The sequence below is a fragment of the Pseudorca crassidens genome, chromosome 10 (genome assembly GCF_039906515.1).
Source record: "Pseudorca crassidens isolate mPseCra1 chromosome 10, mPseCra1.hap1, whole genome shotgun sequence".
NCBI lineage: Eukaryota > Metazoa > Chordata > Mammalia > Artiodactyla > Delphinidae > Pseudorca > Pseudorca crassidens.
Window position 1 is genome coordinate 45607354 of NC_090305.1, and position 17661 is coordinate 45625014.

Genomic DNA, 17661 nt, shown 5'->3' on the forward strand with positions numbered 1-17661 from the left:
ACTTCTCACCTTGTAACATATTATACAATGTATTTATCATGTTTATCGTTTATTTTCTCTTCTCCAGCAGCAACTAAAATGTAAGGTCAGACGAGTAGGGATTTTTGTCTTATTATTCACTAGAACAGTCTATGGCATATAATGAGTGCTAAATAAATATTTTCTGAACAAACAAATACAAGTTATTCAGCCTTCATAGAAAGAACAGCAAAATAAAATACACAGAAAAGCATAAAAAAACTATTTTATTGTTTATGCCACCACAATTTACAAAAAGAAAACAGAGACAAGGAATTAGAGTGATGCTCTGACATCCCAGAGTCACACAGATGGGACAAGACTACATTGTATATATACCTTTTCTCTTTCCAAAACTAAGCAATTGATCTTTAATTTTCATCTCAGTTACACATCAGATTATAAATGTGTCCACATAGAAATAAAAATTCCAAAATACAGGACAATTTTCTAGCAACATTTCATAGCTGGTTAGTAGTAGAACTGCTGACCCCCACCTCACAGGCATCACCAGTGTGTCCCCTGCACTTCTCTACTTAGAGCCATAAACCAGAAGAACAACTAGTTAACTCTGGTGCATTAACAGTTGGTTTATATTCTGGTTCATCCACTAGAGTATTTTACTTCTTGATTATAAAATCTTCTAAATGTATCAAGTGACAATTTTGGCAGAAGGAGCTAAATTTTCATTAGTCAACTCTTGCATGGCCAGAGTTTTCTAGTAGTTTTCTCAAAAAGGCTTATGCAAACATTTTCTAATCTCTGCTGTTCAAAACTTTTTATAGCTATAAACAGTTCTATTTAAAGGATAGGTTGGCCCTCACTTTGTTTCCTTGAATGTCTTATGTGTTGCTTCACTTTCTTCTGACACTGATTGTTCCTGTGAAGAAATGTGATGCGAAACTGATTTTCTTCTTTTTCAAATGAATTAATCTGTTTGCATATTTCACCAACATATTTTAAAAATTAACTTCAAAATTCAATGTGTTTGCAGAATATGTTAGTGTTAAACCTTTCAGATTAATAGACAAGGAGACATTTCAATATGTAGAATTGAACCTTCTTTTATTTCAGGAAACTTCTCTGGAACTATATTTTTAATTTCTATCTTATTGCTTTTATTTTGTTCTCAGAAGTCTCCACTTCTGCTACATTGGACTGCCTCTGCCTATCACTTATATTTTTGTTGTGGCCCAATCCTCTCACTCCCTCTCTGCCTTCATTTACATTGCATTTTGTTCTTTCTCCTTTCTTTCCATATGTCTCTTTCTGGGCTCTCTATGGGATCTATTCTCTGTTGAGTTCCTCACATTTTTTATTTTTTTTAATTTTTATGGGGTATTTTTTACAATGGTGTGTTAGTTTCTGATTTATAACAAAGTGAATCAGCTATACATATACATATATCCCCGTATCTCCTCCTTCTTGCGTCTCCTTCCCATCCTCCCTATCCCACCCTTGTAGGTGGTCACAAAGCACCGAGTTGAGCTCCCTGTGCTATGTAGCTGCTTCCCACTAGCTATCCATTTTACATTCGGTAGTATATATATGTCTATGCCACTCTCTCACTTCATCCCAGCTTACCCTTCCCCCTTCCCGTGTCCTCAAGTCCATTCTCTATGTCTACATCTTTATTCCTGTCCTGCCCCTAGGTTCTTCAGAACCTTTATGTTGTTTTTTTTTTTTTTTAGATTCCATATATATGTGTTAGCATACGGTATATTTTTTTCTCTTTCTGACTTACTTCACTCTGTATGACAGACTCTAGAGTTCCTCATAGTTTTTGTCTTCCTTTCTGAAATGATTTTGCTGTCTGTTTATGTTTTCCTGAATTGCACCAGCTCTTGCTTCATGACCTCTTTTTTTTTTTGCGGTATGTGGACCTCTCACTGTTGTGGCCTCTCCCGTTGCAGAGCACAGGCTCTGGACACGCAGGCTCAGTGGTCTTGGCTCATGGGCCTAGCCGCTCCATGGCATGTGGGATCCTCCCAGACCAGGGCACCAACCCGTGTCCCCTGCATGGGCAGGCGGACTCTCAACCACTGCGCCACCAGGGAAGCCCAGTCAGGGGCTTTTAAAGGCAAAGAAGGAAGGTTTGCATTACAAAGAATTTTAATTGGAGCCCGAGGCAGAAGCTAGCCTTGGCTGAAGGCTATTGATCGCTAAGACCATCACTAGAGGGAGGGAAAAGGCAGCGAGGCTAACAAGTTGCAGTTTTCCTAGCAGAGTCCTTGGAATATTTGTTTTTCGATCCAGTTCAAAAGTTCATGGTTCCACCTGATGAAGACATAGGTAAGGTCCACCTCCTTAATCGCCTCCCACTCCACTTGAAACCCTCTGGCACTAGTGACTCCATTTTATTTCACTTTTCACACTTACTAAGAGAAAACACCCATACTGGGTGGGGTTCCCAGACGGTCTCTCTCCATAAGCCCTCTGTCTTCTTACTTTCAGTATGTGATGACTGCCTTGGTTAGAATGTTGATCTGTGGTCTAAGTACAGAAGATGTGGATACTTGTGAACAAGTTCCTGCTTTGGGCAGCTTACCTCCCGAGGGCTGTGGACTTCTGGGATACCTAAGCCTTCATGGTATGTGCCAGTCTCACAGGGCTGAGAGCCAGTGTGTTTTTCTAAGATGCTTCATAACTCTTTTCTTAGATGTTGATTTTAAAGATTAAGTCTCAGAGTAATCTTATTTCTTTTATTTTTAAGTTCTTAGGGGAATGTCCCCTTAATACTATAACAGAGATTAAATTGGACAAACTTATTTTAAACAGAATTGATTGATCTAGCAAGAAAGTTCAGATATGAAATCTAGTCAAAGTAATTAGGAGGATGAAAAACAAAGACTACAAAATCACATTTACTCAAAATCTAAGATATTTAATAATGGAAGAATTTTATAGTCATCTTTAACATTATGGTTACTACTTAGATGAGTTTTCATATAAATTTAGGTTTACCTATTAGAGCACAAAATGCAATTACCATTTACAAAATAAGAAAATGTGCTATTTTATTCATTAAAAGAAATGAATGAGTCTCTATTATGAAGTAAAATATACTTCCTATTCTTTATTAAGCTATTTAAATTTTAGAGAAACCAGGATTTGCATGAACATAGAATTGTTATATGTTCTATATTTCATAAATATTAAATTTCAAATTGAAACACAAATGCTGCATGTAATAGTATATTCTTTTTTTTTTTTTTTTTTTTTGTGGTACACGGACTCTCAACCACTGTGCCACCAGGGAAGCCCATAGTAAATTCTTTATAAATGTGTCAATTATACTTTTAAAGGAGATGAAAATCAGTACCTTGTATTCATTGCCATTTGAATTTTCTCAAATCACATGTTAATATCCTTCCTTCAGATCTAATTTCTCTCCAGTGTATCTTATAGAACATATGTCATGTTGGACATGGAAATCTTTTATTTGTGTTTAAAGATAAATGAGCCCAGATGTTTGTAATTTTGACATTTGCCACCATTGTAAAATAAGTCTAGTGATTTATTTCAGTATTGTGTATTTCTGAGGGTAAGTGGAAATAATAAGTGAATTCTGAGTCAGACTTAACTGGCTTTGTATTTCACAGCACTGTCTTTCATGTATTTTACACATAAATGTTTTGTGTTTATTATGCAAGCATAAAAGTCAGTATAAGTAAAGGCTCAGCGTGAATCTAAATCTGCTTTGTTTCCACATTATTGAGGATATGGTGACATTGAAATAAATGATTTTTTAAAAATAGAAACAATTAAGATATTCTTCCTCTTTTAGGAAAAGAAAAAAAAAACTTCTTTCATTGATTTATCGAATACTTATGATTTCTTTTTGTTTTTGTTGTTAAGAAAATGTAAAAATGAACAAGCTGTGTAACTTAAAATACTTTTTAGTGTTGGTAACTGTTTACAAATTCTCTGCTACATAACGCACTAAGTGTACTACTTGCTTGAAGATGCTTGTCATTGTTCTCCACCATATCTGTAAGACAAAGTCCCTAAGGTCAGAGGTGGGGAAAACCTTGAGCCACATACTTTGTAACTTGCATTTTGCAGATGAGAAAAATGAGGCTCAGAAAGCCTTCAGCTCCTTTATCACAGCCCCTCATGTTATAGGTGCATGAGACAGGAAAGCTCACAGGCCTGCTAACCAAGTGTTCTTTCCCTTACCCCAAAACTGTCATACTGTTGAATTCCAAATACTATTTTTGATAAGAGTTTCTATAAGGGTCTATTTTCTATCCTAAGACTGTTTCTATATCTAAGGGAGGGCGATCTCTTAGATTTGGTTGCAGCAAAAGATACCAACTATTCAAAAACCCACCTGAGAAGATATAGACAGGAAAGTAAATCTATGCTTTGACTCCAGCCTCTTTCAGGAATAGGTGGAAAGTTTGAAATGCAAAAAAGTGTCCTAGACACATTTTCAAAGTGAAAAGGTATTTGGGGGTTACCTACTCCTTTCTTTAAAATTTTTTTGTGGTTGGGGGTTTAGTTAGATTATTTGCAAAATTATTTAATTTCCTTGGCTGATCTTTCATATGAAGGGATTCTAAAATCTCACCCACATGATTTCAATATATTTACACAAATAGCTCAAAGCTTTCTCTTGAAAGGGATAAAAGTTTTAATCCCCAAAACAACAAAAGCATTTGATTTGATTCTTCACTTAGTTAAAGCTCTCTTATTGTAAGTTATGTATTTACAATACAGATTCTTCAATTTATTGAAGCTTTATCATATGAAATGCAGCTTCTATTTCTGGTTGTCCTCTGTGTGTTGAAGTCTACTTTATAGGACATTAAAGCAGTCACTGTCACCTTTCTATATTTCCTGTTTGCATGGGACATTTATTTTTCCTTCCTTTACTTTTAACCAACTTGTTTTTAAAGTAGGTTTTGTCGATAGCATAGGGTTAGTTTTCATTTGTTTGTTCTAAATCCATGTTGATAATCTATGGCTGGCTTTTATTCTGAGACCTTAGGTAGTGAGCAATTAATTATACAGTTGTATTTAGGTCTACAATTTTACCTTTTTTGTTTTTGTTGCTGTTATTTTGCTCTTTTTCATTTTTTCTGCCTTGTTTAGAATTATTAAATATGAATTCAAATAAAGTCTTAATTTATTGATTGTTTTTCACCTATCTCACTTTGCATTTCTTTTAGTGGTGGTTCTAGGAATTACAATATGTATCCTTCAAATCTTGCAATATATATAGAGTTACTATTGTACCACTTGACACTGAATGTAGAAATCTTGCTACTGTCTAGGTCTATTTACCTCACCTCCCACTGCATACATAACAGTTGTCATATTAGAGCTACATGAGTGCTATCTGTCACAAGACAATATTATATTTTAAACTGTAATATATGTTTAATTAAATTAAGAGGGAAAACAGTCTTTTAAATTTATCCATATGTATATCATTTTCAATGTTCTTCAGATTTTCTTGAAGATTTGAGTTTCAATCTGGTATCACACTCTTTTAGTCTACTTAGCCTTTATTGTAGTGCAGGTCTACTGGTGAAAAATTCATAGTTTTTTTTTTTTTTTAATCTGAAAAATTCCTATTTTTCTTTATTCTTGAAGGTTGGTTATGTAGGGTACAGAATTCTGTTTAAAGATGTCTTCTGGTCTCAATTTGTACAAACTAGAATATATTCTAGAGCACAGTTTCTGGGAGATCCAGGTTAAATAGTGGCTAACATTCTAAGGTAGACAATTTCAACTGCAGTTTCCTATTTTTAACAGAAATTTTGGAATGAAAGACATTCTTCAGACAAAGAAGTAGAAAATAATGCTTTCATATGTCCTTAATTTAAACAGTAATTTAAAAAGTCAATTTCAGACACACTCCTTTAGCAAATAATATTCACCCATTTTTAATGATAAATCTTAATTTTTTTTTTTTTTGCCTTAACTTATACATGTAGAGTAACTTCACCTTCTTGTAAATGATGAAATAAAATTAGTCAAAGTGTCATCTAGTCAGTTGAATGCCTTTCTCAACTGGAAATGCTTTCTCCTTCCTCGTTTCTTTTCTACCATTTTTGTTCTTCTCCTTTGGTGCTGGAAATTTTTACTTAACATTAAATTATTTCTTCATTTGCTTTATTTCTCTTTCTCTAGGCTTTTTGACTCACTTGAATGCAAGAGTCACATCTTGCATTCACATCATCTGTAAATATACATATCCACTTAAACACTTAAAATTTCCATGAATGTAGAGTATTCAGTAAATATTTTTGATGTATAAGAGACTGCTTAAAACTCCTTTTGTAATTTTTTTTTCTTATGAGGAAAAACAAGTTGCTAGCCTGTTTGTACTGAGGAATTACTGAAAGATATTATCATCCTTTCTTGGTAAAAGAGGAAGGTAATATTCATGTTGAAGGTGTTTAAATTTAGCTATTTTGTATGTTTGAGCATCAATGTATATTTATGAGAAAGTGAATTAGAACTCATTTTGTGCAATTTAGTGAGACTTGGTCATGAAGATATTCTAACTTTAATTTTAATGCATTATTCATTTCTATCTGAAGCAAAATCAAGTAGGAGCTGATAAACTCTTGTTAATAGAAGTAGGCCTTAGAAGGAAATAAGCTACTGAAAAATAACCTAACATATCTGATGTAAAATTGATAAGATTGGATTATGAGTGAGGGTTAGGTATGTGTTTGATTGAAAGATGAACAAGGGCAGAAGTGGAGGACACTACGAAGGCTTGAGGCTGAGGGGAAATTCTTACCTGCATGTTTTCCTGAGAACAAAGGCATCATCTTTGGATTTCTTTTTGTTGTTGTTGTTGTTGTTGTTGTTGCAGCTATTTATTTATTTATTTTTAAGCAGCGGGTAAGATTGGTCCAATTTGGTGTGCCCCCTTTAATTGAAAGGAGTTTGGATTCAAGAACTCTCCTTACATTCTTTCATTCTTCTTTTTCTTTAATTTTTATTTTATATTGGAGTATAGTTGATTTAAAATGTTGTGTTAGTTTCAGGTGTATGGCAAAGTGATTCAGTTTTACATACACATATATCCATTCTTCTTCAGATTCTTTTCCCATATAGGTTATTACTGAATATTGAGTAGAGTTCCCTGTGCTATACAGTAGGTCCTTGTTGATTGTCTGTTTTATACATAGTAATGTGTATATGTTACTCCCAAATTCTGAATTTATCCCCCCCACCTTTCCCCTTTGGTAACCATAAGTTTGTTTTCAAAGTCTATGAGTCTGTTTCTGTTTTGTAAATAAGTTCATTTGTATCACTTTTTTTGATTCCACATATAAGTGATATTATATGATATTTGTCCTTCTCTGTCTTAGTTCACTTAGTATGATAATCTCTAGGTCCATCCATGTTGCTGCAAATGGCATTATTTCATTCTTTTTTATGGCTGAGTAACATTCCATTATATGTATGTACCACATCTTTATCCATTCATCTGTTGATGAATATTTAGGTTGCTTCCATGTCTTGGCTATCGTAAATAGTGTTGCAATGAATATTGGGGTGCATGTATCTTTTTGAATTATGATTTTCTCCAGATATAACTAAAAACAGAGTTACCATATGATCCAGCAATCCCACTCTTAGGCATATATCTAGAGAAAACCATAATTCTTAGGCTTTCTTAGCAAGAAACTTGGAGGGGACCTAGAAGTCAGCTAGCAGATCCAAAAGGAGCTATTGATACCACAACAGGCATCCATCCTCAGTGGGTAATTACCCACTGTGACAGTATACTGCTCTATGATAGAGGCAGTGAGGATGTGGTACCATTTGTACTTTTTGTAAGTAACCAGTCTTAAGTTCTCAGACTAGTCAGGTCACTGGAAGAATAAAATAGGTTGTTTTTGTTTTATCTGATTAATGTGGAAGTCATCTGAGGTATTAAAATGAATGGATGAACCAATAAACATAAATTTTCAACAGTAAAAATTTGCTACAATGTACTTAAAGATATGCTTAAGAAGATGTATCATTTAGGATGCTTTTGGCTACACGTAAAATAAATCTTGAATATAATACTTTTTCTCATCTCACAGAGCAGGAGGTCTGGAGGTAGGACCTTCTGGCCTCACACCATCAGGGCTCTGCTTCCATCTCTTTGCCACTCAGCATTTCTTTCTTTTTGGTCTTGGCTTTGGCTTTTCTCTTGTTCAGATGATGATTGTCATCACCTACTGGGCAACATTATCCTACTCACCTATGGTGAGAAAAAGAAACTCTCTTTTATTATGGAATTTAGTAAGCCCTCTTCTTCAGTCTGATTGATCTATATATCCTGTCCTAGGACAGTAACAATCTCCAGGAGAATGCAAAGTACCTTTGGCCTAACTCTGACTTTCTGAAACAAACAAACAAACAAACAAAAACAACCATTATCAAAGGTTAATATGATTGGCTTAGAATACTCAGAGCACAGACTAATTTTTTTTTAAAGGAGGAAAAAAGGAATGGATGCTGTTTAGACCACCTCAGCATTTACGGAAATACATTATTGGTAATATAATAAGCATAGAATAGAGATGTGAAAGACAAAAAACAAAATAAATAAATCATTTTATTCTATTTTTATCCATTGAAATACCACCTTATTTTATGTTACTGACTGCATTTACCCATCAAAACTGAGAAAGTTAAGATCATGAATTCTGGATATTTCTTCAAATTGTGAGAAAATCTGAAGGTTACAATTGGTATTCTTTTTCTGAGTCTTAGAGGAAAACTGCAAAGTCTTAGCTTATGTTAAAATTATTTGAAGGTTTTCTTCAATGTTTAGTTTGAGATGATAAAAATTACATTTAAAAGTTTCTATATATTAATTTAAAATTAGTTAAAAATAATAATGCCAATATTTTCATTAATTCATATATTCAGGTATCTGCTCTTCAACAATGCCAGTAAGAAAAAATGATAAAAATTTTAAAAGGTTCAGTTATTCTAGTAAACAAAAAAATACGTTCAAAGAATAAATGACTTTTTAAAAATGCCACAGGAATTAATCACCATTCTTTTTAAAATATGTGAGAAAGCACCTTGAAAACACATCGGGTAATCTTAATGTCTTCAATAGAGCCTAAAAGTTTGACGATTCTATTCTGAAAGTTTTCCTATTGTTATTCTTTTAAAACTCATAATGCCTATCTCCAGATTTACACAATTTGCAATAAGAAAAGCTTTAATAAGTCACATATATAACTTACCTAAGAAGGCTGAAATATTTCAAGTGATTTTTTTAATGGGGCTGTTGTAAGTGGCTTACTTTGAGGACTCAAATCATAATAGAGCTTCCTCTGGGATGGAAAAATATCTACTGGAATTTTTTATAATTAGCAGAGGGTCTTAAACTTTAAGTGTCTATTTATGACTAAAATATGATAAAATACTTAACCTGAATTGGCTCCTTTGTCTAAATTTTTTGTGTACTGTGAAAGGTCAAAATTTTGAAACATTACGTATAAATCCAGGATAATATGTTTAACCAGTCTTAGTGCTCTTTCAGAAGTTGTTACTGACTCTCCTAAATGTTTCTGCAGTCTAGGCCCTTGTCCCCCACCCCTCTGCCCCTTGGCTGTGGGGCATTTCTCCTACTGTGCACAAATCCCCCTGGAAAAGTATAGGTAAAAAGAAATCTTCTTTAAAGTAAAAGTGACCTGATTTGATGCTTAATTCTTTCACAGACTAGGAATTTTGCTTTCTCTCTAAATTCCAAACCACAGTCTAATGGTAATAACTTATAGTCATTAGAAAGCTGGAGGCAGAAACTGCATCATGAAGTGAATAGGTGCCTCATTTTATAATCTACATTCATCTGATTTCTGCTTAGAAAGTTCATATGCACCAAGTCTGTAGAAATAATTCTACAACAATGTCAACTTCTTAATCTCCTCTAAAACTCCCGTAACTCTTACTACTCAAAGTGAAATTAGTTGAATAGAAATAGATAACGAATAATAGGCAACCTGAAAAGATATGTCTTTTTAGGATCACATACATAAGGCTTTTAGAAAGTATGCTAATAAAGTTTACCCATAAACATGTCAGAAAAATTATTTAACTTAAATATCAAGGAATTTTAAAACTGAACTGAAGTAGTTAAAATTAAAGCAAGGGCTGTTGTTTCTTTTATAGGGACTTATATTATTAGGGAATTAAAGTTGGAAACATTATTTTGTACTGGGAGCTCCATAGAAAATATCTGATAAACATGAAACATGTGGAAGATGGATAACAAATGAGGCCAGTGAAATTTACATTAATGTCAGTAAAGTACATTGTCCTCATTGGTACTACTCAGTTTACAGTAGTAAAAATAAGTCCTATCAATCACCTATTAGTAGACATATGCAGAGCCTTTAAACCAATTACATCAGTTTTTAACCAAATTGAGGTAGGATGTAGATGGGCCCCCCAGGGCAAGCAATTGGAGATTCATTCCCTGTGGATATATTCCAAGATGAGAATAGCAGGACAATCGAGAGAGTACGCTGGGCCCTGCCCAGATAAAAGATAAGCGACCACATATTTCTCATTTTTGAAGTCAAAGAGACCTTACGAACTAGAAAGTTCCTTGGAGGTCAAAAGGGGAGTGATGTCAAATCCACTCATAGGCCTCTTCCGTGGGATCCATCTTGGCTGAGAGACACTCATGCACACATGGGAGGATCCTGCGATAAACCAAATACAGACTCAGAACCAGGCAAATCAAAATGAATGGCCAAAGGAAACCCAGAAGAAATACCCCATATAAGTGATTTATTCTACCACAAGGGTGCGACTCTCCCTCTAAGTTTGCCTGTGTGTCTATCCACATGTACTGTACTCTTTTCCTCCTAATGAACACTTTACTTGTTTCACTACCTTCTGTCTTTGTGGGAATTATTTTCTGCAAAGCCGAAGGGCCAGGGCCTTGTCACTGACCACTGGTCTAATAACTAGGATTCGGTGCTCTCACTGCCGCAACCCAACCTCAATCCCTGGCCGAGAACCGAAACCCTGCTTCAAGCCACTGCAGGCCGAGGACATCCAAGATCAAAATGACTGATTCTCCCATATTATATAGACATAGCATTTATTGAATAGGTATAATTAAATTAAATATAATTCTGATAATTAGAGATAAAATGGTAAACATTTTAATTCTTTGGGGAAAAACATACTCTGTTAAATAGCCATTAACTACTATTATATTAGTCTTCTTTGTTATTTCAAGGAAGAATTTATCAAATATCCTATAAAGCTTTATCTTTTTGGTCTATAAATTAGTAAGACAAAGAATTAGATTTTTTTAAGTAAATGAGAAAGTTGAAACCTCAATCAAACCCAACAGCAAACAAACAACAATCCTTGTAGAATAATTAATTTGTAAGTCTCTCTCATGAAACTTATTAGAAAAGAATTTGGCATAGTCAATAGACTTCTTTCCATGTTACAATTTTAATTGAGAATGACTATATATGTATATTTATTATATAATTTTAATATATTAAATAGTATATTAATATACAGTTTTCGAAATATATTAAATATATACTTAATGTAGATTTTAAAATTGTTCTTCAAAGTGAACCACTATAATTTCTTTTAAGTTTCAGAGGTTTGCTACTAGATTATGAAATAAAACAACCAGTGATAATCCAACTGTAATTTGCACAAGAAGTGGCATAAAACCCAAATATTTTTTGAAAGCATTAATTTGGAAAATAAGAGTCTGTTTCTGAATCTGTAACTGCTATTTCCTATGATATAAAAACAGATATGAATATTTGGAATTTGTGCTTTCAAAACATATTTGTATTCAATATTTTTTCCTTGAAATTATATTTAGGATTACATTAGAAAATAACTATATGTTTCTTAAATAAAGTTTTTCCCACCTCTTTTTTCAAAGCAAGTGCAATGCTAACTCTGTTTCACTGTATTAGGTATGTAGTAGTTAATGTACGTTGGTGAATAAGATATTCATAGCTTCTGGGAGTATTGATGACTTTATATTAAAAAGAAAAAAATGTCATGACTGTATCAGCAGACATTCAGAAAAAAAAATGCTGTGTGTTTTTCAGTTGACCTTTGGGGTTTTTCAGCACCAGACGTGGGCAGCATTTGTAAAGCCTTTGTTAAGGGAAGGACAGTAGCTGAGTGGGTGAATCAATAATGCAGGGTGAATCTATACACAGTTGTAGAGCTAAAAGGACCCACACAATCCATTCTTTCATTATCAGCTAGAATCTATACTGGGTTAAAGTACGGATAAACAAGGAAGCACCAATCTCTACAATTATTAAGACATTTTTACAAGTGTTTTGTCTACTTCCACACCAATGCAAAATCATTGACATAGCTCTCAACAACCCTGGAGTATATAAGATATCAGAGAGAACAACTTCATTCTAAGAGGGTATAAAGGAATTGCCTTTTAACCAAGTTGAATTGAGTGATTCCCATATTTGCCAGGATTGCCAATCTGCTAGTTTCTTTAAACTTACTGAGAAATTCTATCAGAATGGAAAATCTGATTTAATTTGAAAGTTGTGTTTGGGGTTTTATTGGTAAAATCACACAATATAAATAATTTTGAAGCTAAAAAGTATATTTAAAAACATTCTGTGGATGGTATCCTTACATGTAAAATGAACATAAAGTATTACATTATTGGCAAACGTAGACTTTTGTAACTCCCTGAAAATCTTGCTGTGTTTTAGTTCTACTGATTGCATCACCACAAAAGTGAAGAAAAGCTACATTACAAGGTTTAGTTATTCATTCAATAAACATTTAAGGATCATACCTACAGAGTGCCTGCCATGTGCCTGTGGGCATTGTGTCCTGAGTTTACAATCTACTGGGAAGTCACTCAAACACAGCTAAGTCTAAAACTGTGACCATACTTTTAGGGGTAACGTTTGGAATTACTGAAAGGAAATTTTCTTCCATAAAAACTTTGTAGTGGCTCCAAGATTTACTTTACTGGTAGAGCTAGTAGGCTTCATTTCCTCAATGAAGTGAAGCGCTGTGACCACACCACAGGGACTCTGTCCCCTGTGACTTCAGGGAAGACAGTGGGCACCTTGTCCAGGGCCCAGGCAGCACTGCAACCCAGTTCAGCTTCCCTTTGATCTTCTCCACATCTGCTCCTTCCTTACTCAAGGAAGGCTTTGATCATCTTCACGCATGCAAAGCAGTTGAATTTATGCTAATATGCGATCTTCTTCTAAACTTTCTCATTAATTTTTGTAAATTGTTTTTCTTGTCCTTCACATTTGGCCACAGATTCTAAAGCTAAGTCCTTTTGAAACTCAAAACCATAACAAAAATATTTTTTTCCAACTTTAGAAATACTGCAAAGATAAAATGATTTGGCTTCAGACTCTTATGTGTGCTCTAGTCAAAGAAATGTATCCAGCCTTTCAGTATTCTAGGGTGTGATTATGGCTCTTTTCAGGGTCAAAAAACAAGGAAGAGCTTTTCTGTCAGTAAGAAAATGGAAGATGGAAAAGAGGAACTTTCAAGTTAAAATCTTTAAGTATTATCCCACTACACAACAAACATATTTCTCCAAATTTTGACCCTAATAAGTGTAGCTTGCCATGAGGAGGCCCTTCATACTTTGTGAGCTCATTACTATGTGGTTTATGGAGGAGAAATTTAAAAAGGAGAGCAAGTGAGAAGTCATTCGATGGTTGATGGGAAGGGGAATACTTTTGGAAGTGTGTTAGTTGCAATCTTCCATTGCTCCTCATTACCTCTTTAAAAATTTTGCTTTGGTTGTTTCTAACACTTGGAAATGCATGGGCACCATGGTGTTGAAGTAAGCATTGGGGGAATATTCAGGTGTGGACATAAGTCAAAGAAAATAGTAATAAAATACATTAAAGTGAATGGTTTATATTAGAAAATAGATATTTGCTAGAATATGGGCTCTGGATGCCAATGCATTGCTCCACTAGTTTAGACATTTTACTTCAGATAAAGCCTAGGAGGCTGATGCCCAGACTAACTGAGTGACCAGGCAGAAGACACAGGTGATGTGCATCCATATTCAACATCAACTTAGGGTGCCGCCTTCCTTTGTCAGGGAAACATCTAGCCTAGAGGAGTAAATAATAAACTGCTCATATTTGTGTCCTTTCCTCTGATCTGTTGTAGGGCTCCCTATCGATCAATGTGCCCAGAATCCAGAGGGCAGGGAAGCCCTTTTTCTGGGTGATGATCCAGTCCATCCAGGTCAGAGACAGAGAACAGGTGGGTAAGTGTAGAGGACAAACTTGGAGGGGAAATGGAGATCTCTCCAGTGTGCTATGTTCTTTTATTTTTCTTCTGAGATTTTTTTTTTTTTTTTTTTTTTTTTGTGGTACGTGGGCCTCTCACTGTTGTGGCCTCTCCCGTTGCAGAGCACAGGCTGGCCACGGCTCACGGGCCCAGCCGCTCTGCGGCATGTGGGATCTTCCTTGACCAGGGCACGAACCCGCATCCCCTGCATCGGCAGGTGGACTCTCAACCACTGCGCCACCAGGGAAGCCCTCTTCTGAGATTTTGTCATGAGTTTAATTTGAAAACTTAAGTTTAAAAATACTTTATTGAATGTTATATTCTGGTCACTATTGTCTTTTACACTTATATTGATCTTGTAAGATACAGTGGGAAAAATATGTTTTGCTTTAGAAAACCAGGCCAACCTCTATTTTCCCCCACCACTCTTATCAAGACAAAAACATTACAATCTTGTGACATCAACCAAGTAGAGAATGGAGTCATAAGTTGGAGTTCAGCCCCTTCATGCTGATAAGAGTGGCCTTTATAACTAATTTAGTTTATTTTATGTTGCTTTTTAAAAGTAATCCTAAATGTGAGGAAATATTTTTCCATATTCTGGAACGTACCCATTGTGCTATCTGCAAGTGCTTTTTTTTTCTACCATCACATCACACACACACACAAATCAAATGTTGAATACATAGGCAAAAGGAAATTGTTCCTGACCCATGTAGGTGACTTGTTTGCATCCTGAATGTAATGTTTTATTACCCATATCATTGTCCTACTTTGAAAATCTTTATGAGTGGTCATAAAATTAGATTTCTCTCTTCCAATATTCAACTTGCAGCATATATGCTACTGACCTGCAGTGGAAGGTACTGTCCTGGTTCACTATACAAAATATATCTTATTTTTAGAGCTACTTCTTTTTATTGACTTGAAATTTACTTCACTTTAATTTTCCAAAGTTTTCATAATTTCATATCATAAAAAATTAGAGTTCAGAGCATAACCAGTTTTTATTGTATCCTTCAAAATAGTTTCCAGCCAAATACATTTTCATGCTTAACTTCTCCAGACAACAAACATAATGTATGTGTGTATATGTACAGAAAAAAAAAAAACAACAGAAAAACTCATTTATAAGTATTGTCTTAATATAGGAAACTAATTACATCACTTAGCATCTTTACCTTTTCTGTATAAGGAAAAGTTACCTTCAATGAACGTCTTAATATAAGATTTATGTAATAGAGATTATGTCCTAAAAAAATAGTGAGTCAGTTCCAAATTCTGCTGCGTTTAATTTTTTAAGTATAGTGTTAGACTTGTTCCTTTAGAAATCAAAGCCTGAGGGAGGATTGAAGTGCTGACACTTTGGGAAGTTCAAGCCCAAGGCATTGAGGATGAAGGACAAAGGACACAACACAAAGAAAAGGATGAAACTGGCCACCACGGCACAACCAACAAAGTAACATAGGACCATGTTTAGCAAGAGGCACATTCTCTGTACACGTGAAAATTTCCTTGGGAGGGTCAAGAGGAGAAATCACACCTGAGAGAAGAGGATGAGAGGAAAAGAAGGAGGGATGGGTCTGTGTGTTTCCCTTTCCTGCCCATTTCTCACTGATCAAGGAAACTTCTACGCAAGAACATTTCCTGCCTTTCTAGGCTGTGTCATTCCTTCACTTGGCAACCACTCAGGAGGCTACAGCCCATGCTCCACCAAGGGTGGCATCTTGTCTGAATAAGAAAAGGCAGGCAGGTGAGGAGCTCAGTGATTCAGCACATCAGCCAGGTAGGTGAGCTTGGCAAAGGGAACCTTCCTTAGAAAGAAGGAGCCAAGGGAAAGAAGCTGAGAAGGCACATATTTTGTGCACTAGAAAAATAAATTAACTGATATGGCTTGAACTTGATAATGGCTTAAGAATGAGGAAATGTTCAAAACAATGAAATATCTAATATTTAATGGTAATCATATTATATTAGAATAACATCTGTGCTTGTTTCTTCCACTGAATTGTGAATATTTGTGCAGAAATTTATTTCTCATTTAATGTTACAATCCCTGAATGCTAAGGATATATAATTAGTGGACATAAATATATGCATGTATGTACATATATTCATTATCAAGATATTTCAAATAGTAGAGTTCCAAAAATGTTGTGGATCATGTATAAATGTATAATCTCTAAAGGTGGTAATCTTGAGGGGAAATTATGCTGTTGCTTGGTTAAAATTTTAGGTATTATTTGGAGGGAAATCTTACTGGATAGCAATACACCCAGGAGATGGAAGAAATTGGAAATTTAAAGCACTGAATAAAAGAGGCACCACAAATTATCTCATTTTACAAGGTCTTGGTTGAATATTATAAAAACTCTGATTTATTTTATTCATTAAAAAATTGATTCAATAGTCATGAAATACCTACTGTATTCTGTATCCCGTACAGGTACTAGAGATCTCAAAATGAGTAAGACAATATTCCTTGCAGAAACTTGGAGTCTAATGAAGGAAACAGGCATGCAAACAATTCATTATTCATTACAATAACTTGTAAGAGGTTCTTTAATAAGCTAATAACAAACAAGGAATCCACAAGCCAGCTTTTACAACTGCAAAATTGCTCTGAACTAGTTCCACCTAAAATCATAGCCATGACAAATAGAAAATCAAAATAATGCTGAACATTTACAACACCTCCAACATATATAATGAAAGAAACAGAATGAAAATACTAGAATGAAATCTGGCGTAGAGCATTGGCATTTCATAAATGTAATGTAGTACACACAGACTGCTATCATTTTCTATAGGATAAATAAAATATTTCTCCACAGCTGTAAAACACAAATGTCTGGATATACAAAAACCCATATAATTTATATATTTTTTTTAAAGTTTCATGTTAAATATCACGTGGTCTGAAGTTTCTTGGAAGGTGTTTTATCCTATGTTTTGATTCTGGTGCCCAACAGCAAGGGCATGTACTTGAGCAAGGAGAAAAGACGAAACACTAAATTATAATTTTGATGACATAGGATTAAAAACTCAAAACAGAATATACTTACACTTCTTTATTTTTCCCCCCTCCTCCTAAAAAAAAAAAAGATGCAAGACAACTTACGAAGATAAATCAAATCAAACTAAGTCATAAAGAGAAAGACAAATATCATCTGATATCACTTCATGTGGAATCTAAAAAAAATGATACAGATGAACTTATTTATAAAACAGAAACAGACTCACAGACATAGAAAACAAACTTATGGTTACCAAAGGGGAAGGGTCAGGGGAGGGATAAATTAGGAGTTTGGAATTAACATATACACAGTACTATATATAAAATAGATAATCAACAAG